Source organism: Ascaphus truei, chromosome 18 (genome assembly GCF_040206685.1).
Source record: "Ascaphus truei isolate aAscTru1 chromosome 18, aAscTru1.hap1, whole genome shotgun sequence".
Lineage (NCBI taxonomy): Eukaryota > Metazoa > Chordata > Amphibia > Anura > Ascaphidae > Ascaphus > Ascaphus truei.
The window spans coordinates 39784301-39799772 of NC_134500.1; the positions used below are offsets into that span (position 1 = coordinate 39784301).

A 15472-nucleotide genomic window follows, 5' to 3' on the forward strand; every position below is an offset into this window, starting at 1 on the left:
ATACATAAAAAACAAGACAACTACATAGTTCCACTGGATTTTGAACCCAGGACCTACTGCGTGTTAAGCAGACGTGATAACCACTACACTATGGAACTCCTAAAAATTTATTCTGAAACAGCTTTTCTGTCCGCAAGAAAGCACATCAGATTCATTTGTGTGTGCTCGAAAACTTGCTTAAATTGAGCTTACGTTTTCTGTTTAATAATATATATTTCAAAAAGTACACTTGAACAAACAAGAATCTTACTCTATTTGGTAAAGAAAAAATTGTATAAAAGGATGCTAAAACCATAACCAATATTTCTGGATTCAAGATTTCCGTTGCCGTCACAATATCTTGTTTTCGAAAACGTACATTTATGCATAAAAGACCAGAAAGCTACATAAGTCCACTGGGTTTTTAACCCAGGACCTTCTGCGTGTTAAGCAGACATGATAACCACTACACTATGAAACTCTTAAAAAGATTTCTGAAACAGCTTTTCAGTCCGCAAAAAAGCACATCAGATTAATTTGTGTGTGTTTGAAATCTTGCTTAAATTGAGCTTATGTTTTTTGTTTAATGATATATATTTCAAAAAGTACACATGAACAAACAAGAATCTTACTCTATTTGGTAAAGAAAAATTTGTATGAAAGGATGCTAAAAACATAACCCATATTTCTGGATTCAAGATTTCCGTTGCCGTCACAATATCTTGTTTGAAAACGTACATTTATACTTAAAAAACAAGACAACTTCATAGTTCCACTGGGTTTTGAACCCAGGACCTTCTGCGTGTTAAGCAGACATGATAACCACTACACTATGGAACTCCTAAAAAATGGATTCTGAAACAGCTTTTCTGTTCGCAAGAAAGCACATCAGATTCATTTGTGTGTGCTCGAAAACTTGCTTAAATTGAGCTTACGTTTTCTGTTTAATAATATATATTTCAAAAAGTACACTTTAACAAACAAGAATCTTACTCTATTTGGTAAAGAAAAAATTGTATAAAAGGATGCTAAAACCATAACCCATATTTCTGAATTCAAGATTTCCGTTGCCGTCACAATATCTTGTTTGAAAACGTACATTTATGCATAAAAACCAGACAACTACATAGTTCCACTGGGTTTTGAACCCAGGACCTTCTGCGTGTTAAGCAGACATGATAACCACTACACTATGGAACTCCTAAAAATATTATCTGAAACAGCTTTTCAGTCCGCAATAAAGCACATCAGATTAATTTGTGTGTGCTTGAAATCTTGCTTAAATTGAGCTTATGTTTTCTGTTTAATGATATATATTTCAAAAAGTACACTTGAACAAACAAGAATCTTACTCTATTTGGTAAAGAAAAAATTGTATGAAAGGATGCTAAAAACATAACCCATATTTCTGGATTCAAGATTTCCGTTGCCGTCACAATATCTTGTTTGAAAACGTACATTTATACATAAAAAACAAGACAACTACATAGTTCCACTGGATTTTGAACCCAGGACCTTCTGCGTGTTAAGCAGACGTGATAACCACTACACTATGGAACTCCTAAAAATGTGTTCTGAAACAGCTTTTCTGTCGGCAAGAAAGCACATCAGATTCATTTGTGTGTGCTCGAAATCTTGCTTAAATTGTGCTTACGTTTTCTGTTTAATAATATATATTTCAAAAAGTACACTTGAACAAACAAGAATCTTAATCTATTTGGTAAAAAAAAATTGTCTGAAAGGATTCTAAAACCATAACCAATATTTCTGGATTCAAGGTTTCCGTTGCCGTCACAATATCTTGTTTTCGAAAACGTACATTTATGCATAAAAGACCAGAAAGCTACATAAGTCCACTGGGTTTTTAACCCAGGACCTTCTGCGTGTTAAGCAGACATGATAACCACTACACTATGAAACTCTTAAAAAGATTTCTGAAACAGCTTTTCAGTCCGCAAAAAAGCACATCAGATTAATTTGTGTGTGCTTGAAATCTTGCTTAAATTGAGCTTATGTTTTCTGTTTAATGATATATATTTCAAAAAGTACACTTGAACAAACAAGAATCTTACTCTATTTGGTAAAGAAAAAATTGTATGAAAGGATGCTAAAAACATAACCCATATTTCTGGATTCAAGATTTCCGTTGCCGTCACAATATCTTGTTTGAAAACGTACATTTATACATAAAAAACAAGACAACTACATAGTTCCACTGGATTTTGAACCCAGGACCTTCTGCGTGTTAAGCAGACGTGATAACCACTACACTATGGAACTCCTAAAAATGTATTCTGAAACAGCTTTTCTGTCCGCAAGAAAGCACATCAGATTCATTTGTGTGTGCTCGAAAACTTGCTTAAATTGAGCTTACGTTTTCTGTTTAATAATATATATTTCAAAAAGTACACTTGAACAAACAAGAATCTTACTCTATTTGGTAAAGAAAAAATTGTATAATAGGATGCTAAAACCATAACCAATATTTCTGGATTCAAGATTTCCGTTGCCGTCACAATATCTTGTTTTCGAAAACGTACATTTATGCATAAAAGACAAGAAAGCTACATAAGTCCACTGGGTTTTTAACCCAGGACCTTCTGCGTGTTAAGCAGACATGATAACCACTACACTATGAAACTCTTAAAAAGATTTCTGAAACAGCTTTTCAGTCCGCAAAAAAGCACATCAGATTAATTTGTGTGTGTTTGAAATCTTGCTTAAATTGAGCTTATGTTTTCTGTTTAATGAAATATATTTCAAAAAGTACACTTGAACAAACAAGAATCTTACTCTATTTGGTAAAGAAAAAATTGTATAAAAGGATGCTAAAAACATAACCCATATTTCTGGATTCAAGATTTCCGTTGCCGTCACAATATCTTGTTTGAAAACGTACATTTATACATAAAAAACAAGACAACTACATAGTTCCACTGGATTTTGAATCCTGGACCTTCTGCATGTGAAGCAGGCGTGATAACCACTACACTATGGAACTCCTAAAAAATGTTTTCTGAAACAGTTTTCTGTCCGCAAGAAAGCACATCAGATGCATTTGTGTGTGCTCGAAATCTTGCTTAAATTGAGCTTACCTTTTCAGTATAATAATATATATTTCAAAAAGTACACTTGAACAAACAAGAATCTTAATCTATTTGGTAAAGAAAAATTTGTATGAAAGGATGCTAAAAACATAACCCATATTTCTGGATTCAAGATTTCCGTTGCCGTCACAATATCTTGTTTGAAAACGTACATTTATACTTAAAAAACAAGACAACTACATAGTTCCACTGGATTTTGAACCCAGGACCTTCTGCGTGTTAAGCAGACATGATAACCACTACACTATGGAACTCCTAAAAATATTATCTGAAACAGCTTTTCAGTCCGCAATAAAGCACATCAGATTAATTTGTGTGTGCTTGAAATCTTGCTTAAATTGAGCTTACGTTTTCTGTTTAATAATATATATTTCAAAAAGTACACTTGAACAAACAAGAATCTTAATCTATTTGGTAAAAAAAAATTGTCTGAAAGGATTCTAAAACCATAACCAATATTTCTGGATTCAAGGTTTCCGTTGCCGTCACAATATCTTGTTTTCGAAAACGTACATTTATGCATAAAAGACCAAAAAGCTACATAAGTCCACTGGGTTTTTAACCCAGGACCTTCTGCGTGTTAAGCAGACATGATAACCACTACACTATGAAACTCTTAAAAAGATTTCTGAAACAGCTTTTCAGTCCGCAAAAAAGCACATCAGATTAATTTGTGTGTGTTTGAAATCTTGCTTAAATTGAGCTTATGTTTTCTGTTTAATGATATATATTTCAAAAAATACACTTGAACAAACAAGAATCTTACTCTATTTGGTAAAGAAAAAATTGTATGAAAGGATGCTAAAAACATAACCCATATTTCTGGATTCAAGATTTCCGTTGCCGTCACAATATCTTGTTTGAAAACGTACATTTATACATAAAAAACAAGACAACTACATAGTTCCACTGGATTTTGAATCCTGGACCTTCTGCATGTGAAGCAGGCGTGATAACCATTACACTATGGAACCCTTAAAAATGTTTTCTGAAACAGTTTTCTGTCTGCAAGAAAGCACATCAGATGCATTTGTGTGTGCTCGAAATCTTGCTTAAATTGAGCTTACCTTTTCAGTATAATAATATATATTTCAAAAAGTACACTTGAACAAACAAGAATCTTAATCTATTTGGTAAAAAAAAATTGTCTGAAAGGATTCTAAAACCATAACCAATATTTCTGGATTCAAGGTTTCCGTTGCTGTCACAATATCTTGTTTTCGAAAACGTGCAATTATGCATAAAAGAGCAGAAAGCTACATAGTTCCACTGTATTTTGAACCCAGGACCTTCTGCGTGTTAAGCAGACATGATAACCACTACACTATGAAACTCTTAAAAAGATTTCTGAAACAGCTTTTCAGTCCGCAAAAAAGCACATCAGATTAATTTGTGTGTGCTTGAAATCTTGCTTAAATTGAGCTTATGTTTTTTGTTTAATGATATATATTTCAAAAAGTACACATGAACAAACAAGAATCTTACTCTATTTGGTAAAGAAAAATTTGTATGAAAGGATGCTAAAAACATAACCCATATTTCTGGATTCAAGATTTCCGTTGCCGTCACAATATCTTGTTTGAAAACATACATTTATACTTAAAAAACAAGACAACTACATAGTTCCACTGGGTTTTGAACCCAGGACCTTCTGCGTGTTAAGCAGACATGATAACCACTACACTATGGAACTCCTAAAAATGTATTCTGAAACAGCTTTTCTGTCCGCAAGAAAGCACATCAGATTCATTTGTGTGTGCTCGAAAACTTGCTTAAATTGAGCTTACGTTTTCTGTTTAATAATATATATTTCAAAAAGTACACTTGAACAAACAAGAATCTTACTCTATTTGGTAAAGAAAAAATTGTATAAAAGGATGCTAAAACCATAACCAATATTTCTGGATTCAAGATTTCCGTTGCCGTCACAATATCTTGTTTTCGAAAACGTACATTTATGCATAAAAGACCAGAAAGCTACATAAGTCCACTGGGTTTTTAACCCAGGACCTTCTGCGTGTTAAGCAGACATGATAACCACTACACTATGAAACTCTTAAAAAGATTTCTGAAACAGCTTTTCAGTCCGCAAAAAAGCACATCAGATTAATTTGTGTGTGTTTGAAATCTTGCTTAAATTGAGCTTATGTTTTTTGTTTAATGATATATATTTCAAAAAGTACACATGAACAAACAAGAATCTTACTCTATTTGGTAAAGAAAAATTTGTATGAAAGGATGCTAAAAACATAACCCATATTTCTGGATTCAAGATTTCCGTTGCCGTCACAATATCTTGTTTGAAAACGTACATTTATACTTAAAAAACAAGACAACTTCATAGTTCCACTGGGTTTTGAACCCAGGACCTTCTGCGTGTTAAGCAGACATGATAACCACTACACTATGGAACTCCTAAAAAATGGATTCTGAAACAGCTTTTCTGTTCGCAAGAAAGCACATCAGATTCATTTGTGTGTGCTCGAAAACTTGCTTAAATTGAGCTTACGTTTTCTGTTTAATAATATATATTTCAAAAAGTACACTTTAACAAACAAGAATCTTACTCTATTTGGTAAAGAAAAAATTGTATAAAAGGATGCTAAAACCATAACCCATATTTCTGAATTCAAGATTTCCGTTGCCGTCACAATATCTTGTTTGAAAACGTACATTTATGCATAAAAACCAGACAACTACATAGTTCCACTGGGTTTTGAACCCAGGACCTTCTGCGTGTTAAGCAGACATGATAACCACTACACTATGGAACTCCTAAAAATATTATCTGAAACAGCTTTTCAGTCCGCAATAAAGCACATCAGATTAATTTGTGTGTGCTTGAAATCTTGCTTAAATTGAGCTTATGTTTTCTGTTTAATGATATATATTTCAAAAAGTACACTTGAACAAACAAGAATCTTACTCTATTTGGTAAAGAAAAAATTGTATGAAAGGATGCTAAAAACATAACCCATATTTCTGGATTCAAGATTTCCGTTGCCGTCACAATATCTTGTTTGAAAACGTACATTTATACATAAAAAACAAGACAACTACATAGTTCCACTGGATTTTGAACCCAGGACCTTCTGCGTGTTAAGCAGACGTGATAACCACTACACTATGGAACTCCTAAAAATGTGTTCTGAAACAGCTTTTCTGTCCGCAAGAAAGCACATCAGATTCATTTGTGTGTGCTCGAAATCTTGCTTAAATTGTGCTTACGTTTTCTGTTTAATAATATATATTTCAAAAAGTACACTTGAACAAACAAGAATCTTAATCTATTTGGTAAAAAAAAATTGTCTGAAAGGATTCTAAAACCATAACCAATATTTCTGGATTCAAGGTTTCCGTTGCCGTCACAATATCTTGTTTTCGAAAACGTACATTTATGCATAAAAGACCAGAAAGCTACATAAGTCCACTGGGTTTTTAACCCAGGACCTTCTGCGTGTTAAGCAGACATGATAACCACTACACTATGAAACTCTTAAAAAGATTTCTGAAACAGCTTTTCAGTCCGCAAAAAAGCACATCAGATTAATTTGTGTGTGCTTGAAATCTTGCTTAAATTGAGCTTATGTTTTCTGTTTAATGATATATATTTCAAAAAGTACACTTGAACAAACAAGAATCTTACTCTATTTGGTAAAGAAAAAATTGTATGAAAGGATGCTAAAAACATAACCCATATTTCTGGATTCAAGATTTCCGTTGCCGTCACAATATCTTGTTTGAAAACGTACATTTATACATAAAAAACAAGACAACTACATAGTACCACTGGATTTTGAACCCAGGACCTTCTGCGTGTTAAGCAGACGTGATAACCACTACACTATGGAACTCCTAAAAATGTATTCTGAAACAGCTTTTCTGTCCGCAAGAAAGCACATCAGATTCATTTGTGTGTGCTCGAAAACTTGCTTAAATTGAGCTTACGTTTTCTGTTTAATAATATATATTTCAAAAAGTACACTTGAACAAACAAGAATCTTACTCTATTTGGTAAAGAAAAAATTGTATAATAGGATGCTAAAACCATAACCAATATTTCTGGATTCAAGATTTCCGTTGCCGTCACAATATCTTGTTTTCGAAAACGTACATTTATGCATAAAAGACCAGAAAGCTACATAAGTCCACTGGATTTTGAACCCAGGACCTTCTGCGTGTTAAGCAGACATGATAACCACTACACTATGGAACTCCTAAAAATATTATCTGAAACAGCTTTTCAGTCCGCAATAAAGCACATCAGATTAATTTGTGTGTGCTTGAAATCTTGCTTAAATTGAGCTTATGTTTTCTGTTTAATGATATATATTTCAAAAAGTACACTTGAACAAACAAGAATCTTACTCTATTTGGTAAAGAAAAATTTGTATGAAAGGATGCTAAAAACATAACCCATATGTCTGGATTCAAGATTTCCGTTGCCGTCACAATATCTTGTTTGAAAACGTATATTTATGCATAAAAGACCAGACAACTACATAGTTCCACTGGGTTTTGAATCCTGGACCTTCTGCATGTGAAGCAGGCGTGATAACCATTACACTATGGAACCCTTAAAAATGTTTTCTGAAACAGTTTTCTGTCCGCAAGAAAGCACATCAGATTCATTTGTGTGTGCTTGAAATCTTGCTTAAATTGAGCTTACGTTTTCTGTTTAATAATATATATTTCAAAAAGTACACTTGAACAAACAAGAATCTTTATCTATTTGGTAAAAAAAAATTGTCTGAAAGGATTCTAAAACCATAACCAATATTTCTGGATTCAAGGTTTCCGTTGCCGTCACAATATCTTGTTTTCGAAAACGTACATTTATGCATAAAAGACCAAAAAGCTACATAAGTCCACTGGGTTTTTAACCCAGGACCTTCTGCGTGTTAAGCAGACATGATAACCACTACACTATGAAACTCTTAAAAAGATTTCTGAAACAGCTTTTCAGTCCGCAAAAAAGCACATCAGATTAATTTGTGTGTGTTTGAAATCTTGCTTAAATTGAGCTTATGTTTTCTGTTTAATGATATATATTTCAAAAAATACACTTGAACAAACAAGAATCTTACTCTATTTGGTAAAGAAAAAATTGTATGAAAGGATGCTAAAAACATAACCCATATTTCTGGATTCAAGATTTCCGTTGCCGTCACAATATCTTGTTTGAAAACGTACATTTATACATAAAAAACAAGACAACTACATAGTTCCACTGGATTTTGAATCCTGGACCTTCTGCATGTGAAGCAGGCGTGATAACCATTACACTATGGAACCCTTAAAAATGTTTTCTGAAACAGTTTTCTGTCTGCAAGAAAGCACATCAGATGCATTTGTGTGTGCTCGAAATCTTGCTTAAATTGAGCTTACCTTTTCAGTATAATAATATATATTTCAAAAAGTACACTTGAACAAACAAGAATCTTAATCTATTTGGTAAAAAAAAATTGTCTGAAAGGATTCTAAAACCATAACCAATATTTCTGGATTCAAGGTTTCCGTTGCTGTCACAATATCTTGTTTTCGAAAACGTGCAATTATGCATAAAAGAGCAGAAAGCTACATAGTTCCACTGTATTTTGAACCCAGGACCTTCTGCGTGTTAAGCAGACATGATAACCACTACACTATGAAACTCTTAAAAAGATTTCTGAAACAGCTTTTCAGTCCGCAAAAAAGCACATCAGATTAATTTGTGTGTGCTTGAAATCTTGCTTAAATTGAGCTTATGTTTTTTGTTTAATGATATATATTTCAAAAAGTACACATGAACAAACAAGAATCTTACTCTATTTGGTAAAGAAAAATTTGTATGAAAGGATGCTAAAAACATAACCCATATTTCTGGATTCAAGATTTCCGTTGCCGTCACAATATCTTGTTTGAAAACATACATTTATACTTAAAAAACAAGACAACTACATAGTTCCACTGGGTTTTGAACCCAGGACCTTCTGCGTGTTAAGCAGACATGATAACCACTACACTATGGAACTCCTAAAAAATGTATTCTGAAACAGCTTTTCTGTTCGCAAGAAAGCACATCAGATTCATTTGTGTTTGCTCGAAAACTTGCTTAAATTGAGCTTACGTTTTCTGTTTAATAATATATATTTCAAAAAGTACACTTTAACAAACAAGAATCTTACTCTATTTGGTAAAGAAAAAATTGTAAAAAGATGCTAAAACCATAACCCATATTTCTGAATTCAAGATTTCCGTTGCCGTCACAATATCTTGTTTGAAAACGTACATTTATGCATAAAAACTAGACAACTACATAGTTCCACTGGGTTTTGAACCCAGGACCTTCTGCGTGTTAAGCAGACGTGATAACCACTACACTATGGAACTCCTAAAAATATTATCTGAAACAGCTTTTCAGTCCGCAATAAAGCACATCAGATTAATTTGTGTGTGCTTGAAATCTTGCTTAAATTGAGCTTATGTTTTCTGTTTAATGATATATATTTCAAAAAGTACACTTGAACAAACAAGAATCTTACTCTATTTGGTAAAGAAAAAATTGTATGAAAGGATGCTAAAAACATAAACCATATTTTTGGATTCAAGATTTCCGTTGCCGTCACAATATCTTGTTTGAAAACGTACATTTATACATAAAAAACAAGACAACTACATAGTTCCACTGGATTTTGAACCCAGGACCTTCTGCGTGTTAAGCAGACGTGATAACCACTACACTATGGAACTCCTAAAAATGTGTTCTGAAACAGCTTTTCTGTCCGCAAGAAAGCACATCAGATTCATTTGTGTGTGCTCGAAAACTTGCTTAAATTGAGCTTACGTTTTCTGTTTAATAATATATATTTCAAAAATTACACTTGAACAAACAAGAATCTTACTCTATTTGGTAAAGAAAAAATTGTATAAAAGGATGCTAAAACCATAACCCATATTTCTGAATTCAAGATTTCCGTTGCCGTCACAATATCTTGTTTGAAAACGTATATTTATGCATAAAAGACCAGACAACTACATAGTTCCACTGGGTTTTGAATCCTGGACCTTCTGCATGTGAAGCAAGCGTGATAACCATTACACTATGGAACCCTTAAAAATGTTTTCTGAAACAGTTTTCTGTCCGCAAGAAAGCACATCAGATTCATTTGTGTGTGCTCGAAATCTTGCTTAAATTGAGCTTACCTTTTCAGTATAATAATATATATTTCAAAAAGTACACTTGAACAAACAAGAATCTTAATCTATTTGGTAAAAAAAAATTGTCTGAAAGGATTCTAAAACCATAACCAATATTTCTGGATTCAAGGTTTCCGTTGCCGTCACAATATCTTGTTTTCGAAAACGTACAATTATGCATAAAAGACCAGAAAGCTACATAGTTCCACTGGGTTTTGAACCCAGGACCTTCTGCGTGTTAAGCAGACATGATAATCACTACACTATGAAACTCTTAAAAAGATTTCTGAAACAGCTTTTCAGTCCGCAAAAAAGCACATCAGATTAATTTGTGTGTGCTTGAAATCTTGCTTAAATTGAGCTTATGTTTTTTGTTTAATGATATATATTTCAAAAAGTACACATGAACAAACAAGAATCTTACTCTATTTGGTAAAGAAAAATTTGTATGAAAGGATGCTAAAAACATAACCCATATGTCTGGATTCAAGATTTCTGTTGCCGTCACAATATCTTGTTTGAAAACGTACATTTATACTTAAAAAACAAGACAACTACATAGTTCCACTGGGTTTTGAATCCAGGACCTTCTGCGTGTTAAGCAGACGTGATAACCACTACACTATGGAACTCCTAAAAATGTATTCTGATACAGCTTCTCTGTTCGCAAGAAAGCACATCAGATTCATTTGTGTGTGCTCGAAAACTTGCTTAAATTGAGCTTACGTTTTCTGTTTAATAATATATATTTCAAAAAGTACACTTTAACAAACAAGAATCTTACTCTATTTGGTAAAGAAAAAATTGTATAAAAGGATGCTAAAACCATAACCCATATTTCTGAATTCAAGATTTCCATTGCCGTCACAATATCTTGTTTGAAAACGTATATTTATGCATAAAAGACCAGACAACTACATAGTTCCACTGGGTTTTGAATCCTGGACCTTCTGCATGTGAAGCAGGCGTGATAACCATTACACTATGGAATTCTTAAAAATATTATCTGAAACAGCTTTTCAGTCCGCAATAAAGCACATCAGATTCATTTGTGTGTGTTCGATATCTTGCTAAAATTGAGCTTACGTTTTCTGTTTAATAATATATATTTCAAAAAGTACACTTGAACAAACACGAATCTTACTCTATTTGGTAAAGAAAAAATTGTCTGAAAGGATACTAAAACCATATCCAATATTTCTGGATTCAAGATTTCCGTTGCCGTCACGATATCTTGTTTTCGAAAACTTACATTTATGCATAAAAGACCAGAAAACTACATAGTTCTACTGGGTTTTGATCCCAGGACCTTCTGCATGTTAAGCACACATGATAACCACTACACTATGGAACTCTTAGAAAGTTTTCTGAAACAGCTTTTCAGTCCGCAAAAAGCACATCAGATTAATTTGTGTGTGCTTGAAATCTTGCTTAAATTGAGCTTATGTTTTCTGTTTAATAATATATATTTCAAAAAGTACACTTGAACAAACAAGAATCTTACTCTATTTGGTAAAGAAAAAATTGTATAAAAGGATGCTAAAACCATAACCCATATTTCTGAATACAAGATTTCCGTTGCCGTCACAATATCTTGTTTGAAAACGTATATTTATGCATAAAAGACCAGACAACTACATAGTTCCACTGGGTTTTGAATACTGGACCTTCTGCATGTGAAGCAGGCGTGATAACCATTACACTATGGAACTCTTAAAAAAATTTCTGAAACAGTTTTCAGTCCGCAAGAAAGCACATCAGATTCTTTTGTGTGTGCTTGAAATCTTGCTTAAATTAAGCTTACGTTTTCTGTTTAATAATATATATTTCAAAAAGTACACTTAAACAAACAAGAATCTTACTCTATTTGGTAAAGAAAAAATTGTCTGAAAGGATACTAAAACCATATCTAATATTTCTGGATTCAAGATTTCCATTGCCGTTACAATATCTTGTTTTCGAAAATGTACATTTATGCATAAAAGACCAGACAACTACATAGTTCCACTGGGTTTTGAACCCAGGACCTTCTGTGTGTTAAGCAGACTTATAACCACTACACTATGGAACTCCTAAAAATGTGTTCTGACACAGCTTTTCTGTCCACACGAAAGCACATCAGATTCATTTGTGTGTGCTCGAAATCTTGCTTAAATTGAGCTTACCTTTTCTGTTTAATAATATATATTTCAAAAAGTACACTTGAACAAACAAGAATCTTACTCTATTTGGTAAAGAAAAAATTATATGAATGGATTCTAAAACCATAACCAATATTTCTGGATTCAAGATTTCTGTTGCCGTCACAATATCTTGTTTGAAAACGTACATTTACTGATGCGACACACTTTATTCGAGCAAATGCCCAGTTTGTACCTGGCAGATACCTGGAATCCGCCGCTGCTCACCTCTTGCATGCTGCGTTGCGTTTGCATTCCCAGCCACGGTTCATGCCTGGCTGACAGGCGGCTGATGTGTTAAATGATAATGATCAGGATTTACTAGGCTGCAATGCTTCGCGTGTCCACCAGATGGCATAAACTCCTGACTCAGTAATGTGTGAGCTTGCAGTTTTTTCGTTTAAAAAAGATACTGTACCACAGTGTGCCATTGTACAGTACAGTAACTTGGCCTTGGCCTTGAGACTGAAGGAAGAGTTGCAAAAATGTATCAATTTAGGCTTTACATATTAAATAAAGACAAAGACCAGTTTCAGTTACACTATTCTCCAGAGACCCACCATGAGTGTTCAAGTGCAGCCCGTGTTCCAAAAACCTGACAGAAGTTATGCTTATTTGATATGGGCCGCTATTAATGCAACAGAGGATAAGATGGCAACAGTTGTTCAAATTTATCAGTATTTTATCGAAAACTATGACTTTTACAAATTTTCGCCAACTCCTCATTTGTGGAAGCGTGCAATAAGGAAAAGGTTATGTAGTGACCCCTGTTTTCACCGTATTGAGCCCCAATTTGTTGGAGGGTATTGGTGTGTGTCACAGGGTTTTTCCCGTATCTATGATCATGGAGGCGGCAAAAGGCGAAGGGTCGTGTTAAAACCAACTAAGAAGCGACAGTCCCTGCCAAGCAATGCACCAGCACCAGCACCGGCTTCCAATGATGGTCCCACTGTCAGTGACAACCCTGAGACAGAGTCGGATTTCGCGGCCAGTTTGATGAAGCTTGCATGTACCTAAGAGATTTCCCACCTCACCTGCTGACTACAGGTGGGCTAGTCCCGCTGCAAACTATCAACGTGGGTGATGAAGAAAGCTGTACTGGCAGTGGACCGGCGCCGGCGCAAGCTGAATGGGAAATAGTATGGTGAGTACTGTATTGTTGCCGTATTATTTTGGTGGGGCTGGCTGGGTACTTCTTTAGGGGGCTGACCATTACTGTACATTAAAACTTTTCATTTTGTTTTTCCTCAGAAAAGAAAACAGCTAATGGGGGGATTTCGATGGATAATATTGTGCTGTATGCTGATGTTTTCCGGCCGAACAGTATACTGTGTAATAAACCCGAATAAATAAAACTATGCATTTATTCTACAGTACATGTTCAGTAAATTACTGCACATACTGGGGGCGAGATGTGTTTGCAGAAGAGAGAGATCCGCTGCTCTCTCTGCGCAAACATCGGCACATTAAAAATTATTTTAAATACATTTTTATTGATAGTGTAGATGTGCAGGGGGTCTCGAGAGCTGAACCGCACTGGTTTCAGGTCGGTGGACCCCCTGCTCCCCGAGATAAAGGCCCCTTTAGGGGGTGCCGGTATCCCTCTGCGTTTAAAGGGCCCGATCACGTGACCGCGACCTGTAAACCAAGCAGAGCAGAGGGATACCAGCACCCCCTAAAGGGGCCTGTATCTCAGGGAGCAGGGGGTCCCCAGACCTAAAACCAGTGCGGTTCAGCTCTGGAGACCCTCTGCACATCTACACTATAAATAAAACACATACAGTATATACAGTAAATAAACACTCGTTCTTTACCTTAGCGGCTATGCGCTATGGTAAAGAAGCAGCATTTCTGTATTTTTAATAATATTGTACAGTGAGCAGGGGGTTCCCTGAGCCAGAAATCTAAACTCAGGGGACCCCTTGCTCCTGCTCAATATTATTAAAAATACAGAAATGCTGCTTCATTACCATAGCGGATAGCCGCTAAGGCAATGAAGGGGTTAACCCACCGTGCCCGCTTTATTGTGGGTGGCGGGGATGGGTGAGGGGGGTATTTGGCCCTTGGTGTGAGTTTAGGACTTTCGGGGGGGTTGCGGGTGCACTTAACCCCTTCACGACCGTAGCAGTTAATACCGTTACGGTCATGAAGGGGTTAAACCCTCCCGCTACCCACCCGCAAGCCCTAAACAAACCACTGTTGGGGCTAATACCCCCTTCACCCACCCCCGCTACCCACAATAAAAAAAAACTCACACACAGCAGCCGCCAAAAAATAAATAAATAAATCTAAATAAATAAATGACAATAAATACATTTTAAATACATTTTTATTGATAGTGTAGATGTGCAGGGGGTCTCGGGAGCTGAACCGCACTGGTTTCAGGTCGGTGGACCCCCTGCTCCCCGAGATACAGGCCCCTTTAGGGGGTGCCGGTATCCCTCTGCGTTTAAAGGCCCCGATCACGTGACCGCAGCCTGTTAAACCAAGCAGAGGGATACCGGCTCCCCCAGAAGGGGTCTGTATCTCGGGGGCAGGGGGTCCCCAGACCTGAAACCAGTGCGGTTCTGCTCTGGAGACCTCTGCACATCTACACTAACAATAAAAATGTATTTTAAATGTATTTATTTATATTCATTTATTTATTTATTTATTTAGATGTATTTATTAATAGTGCTGCTGCTGCTGCTGTGTGTGAATTTTTTTTATTGTGGGTAGTGGGGGTGGGTGGGGGGGGGCTAATACCCCCTTCACCCCATCCCCGCTACCCACAATAAAAAAAATTCACGCACAGCAGCCCCACAATTAATAAATAAATCTAAATAAATAAATAAATACATGAAGAGAAATAAATATATACTGTACTGTAAGTACCAACCAGAAAACACAATTTAAAACCAAAGCTAACCCTTACAATACCAAGGATTACATCTACAGTGTATCTAATTGTAAAAAACATTATACATTATACACACATTGAAGCATTGCAATAAACAACAAACAAGCCCCCTCCCCTATTCTCTTTGA

The 15472-nt window shown here is 35.2% G+C and overlaps 7 non-coding genes across 7 annotated transcripts; all 7 read right to left on the minus strand.

Annotated features, from left to right (window-relative positions):
* Positions 1–746: 746 nt before the first annotated feature.
* On the minus strand, positions 747–819 carry TRNAV-AAC (transfer RNA valine (anticodon AAC)). Its single transcript has one exon. It is a non-coding gene; the product is annotated as a tRNA-Val (tRNA).
* Positions 820–1106: 287 nt separating this feature from the next.
* On the minus strand, positions 1107–1179 carry TRNAV-AAC (transfer RNA valine (anticodon AAC)). The gene has a single exon. It is a non-coding gene; the product is annotated as a tRNA-Val (tRNA).
* Positions 1180–4706: 3527 nt separating this feature from the next.
* Positions 4707–4779, minus strand: TRNAV-AAC (transfer RNA valine (anticodon AAC)). Its single transcript has one exon. It is a non-coding gene; the product is annotated as a tRNA-Val (tRNA).
* Positions 4780–5427: 648 nt separating this feature from the next.
* Positions 5428–5500, minus strand: TRNAV-AAC (transfer RNA valine (anticodon AAC)). Its single transcript has one exon. It is a non-coding gene; the product is annotated as a tRNA-Val (tRNA).
* A 287-nt stretch (positions 5501–5787) lies between these two features.
* On the minus strand, positions 5788–5860 carry TRNAV-AAC (transfer RNA valine (anticodon AAC)). The gene has a single exon. It is a non-coding gene; the product is annotated as a tRNA-Val (tRNA).
* A 3167-nt stretch (positions 5861–9027) lies between these two features.
* TRNAV-AAC (transfer RNA valine (anticodon AAC)) lies at positions 9028–9100 on the minus strand. Its single transcript has one exon. It is a non-coding gene; the product is annotated as a tRNA-Val (tRNA).
* A 285-nt stretch (positions 9101–9385) lies between these two features.
* On the minus strand, positions 9386–9458 carry TRNAV-AAC (transfer RNA valine (anticodon AAC)). Its single transcript has one exon. It is a non-coding gene; the product is annotated as a tRNA-Val (tRNA).
* Between the last annotated feature and the right edge of the window lie 6014 nt (positions 9459–15472).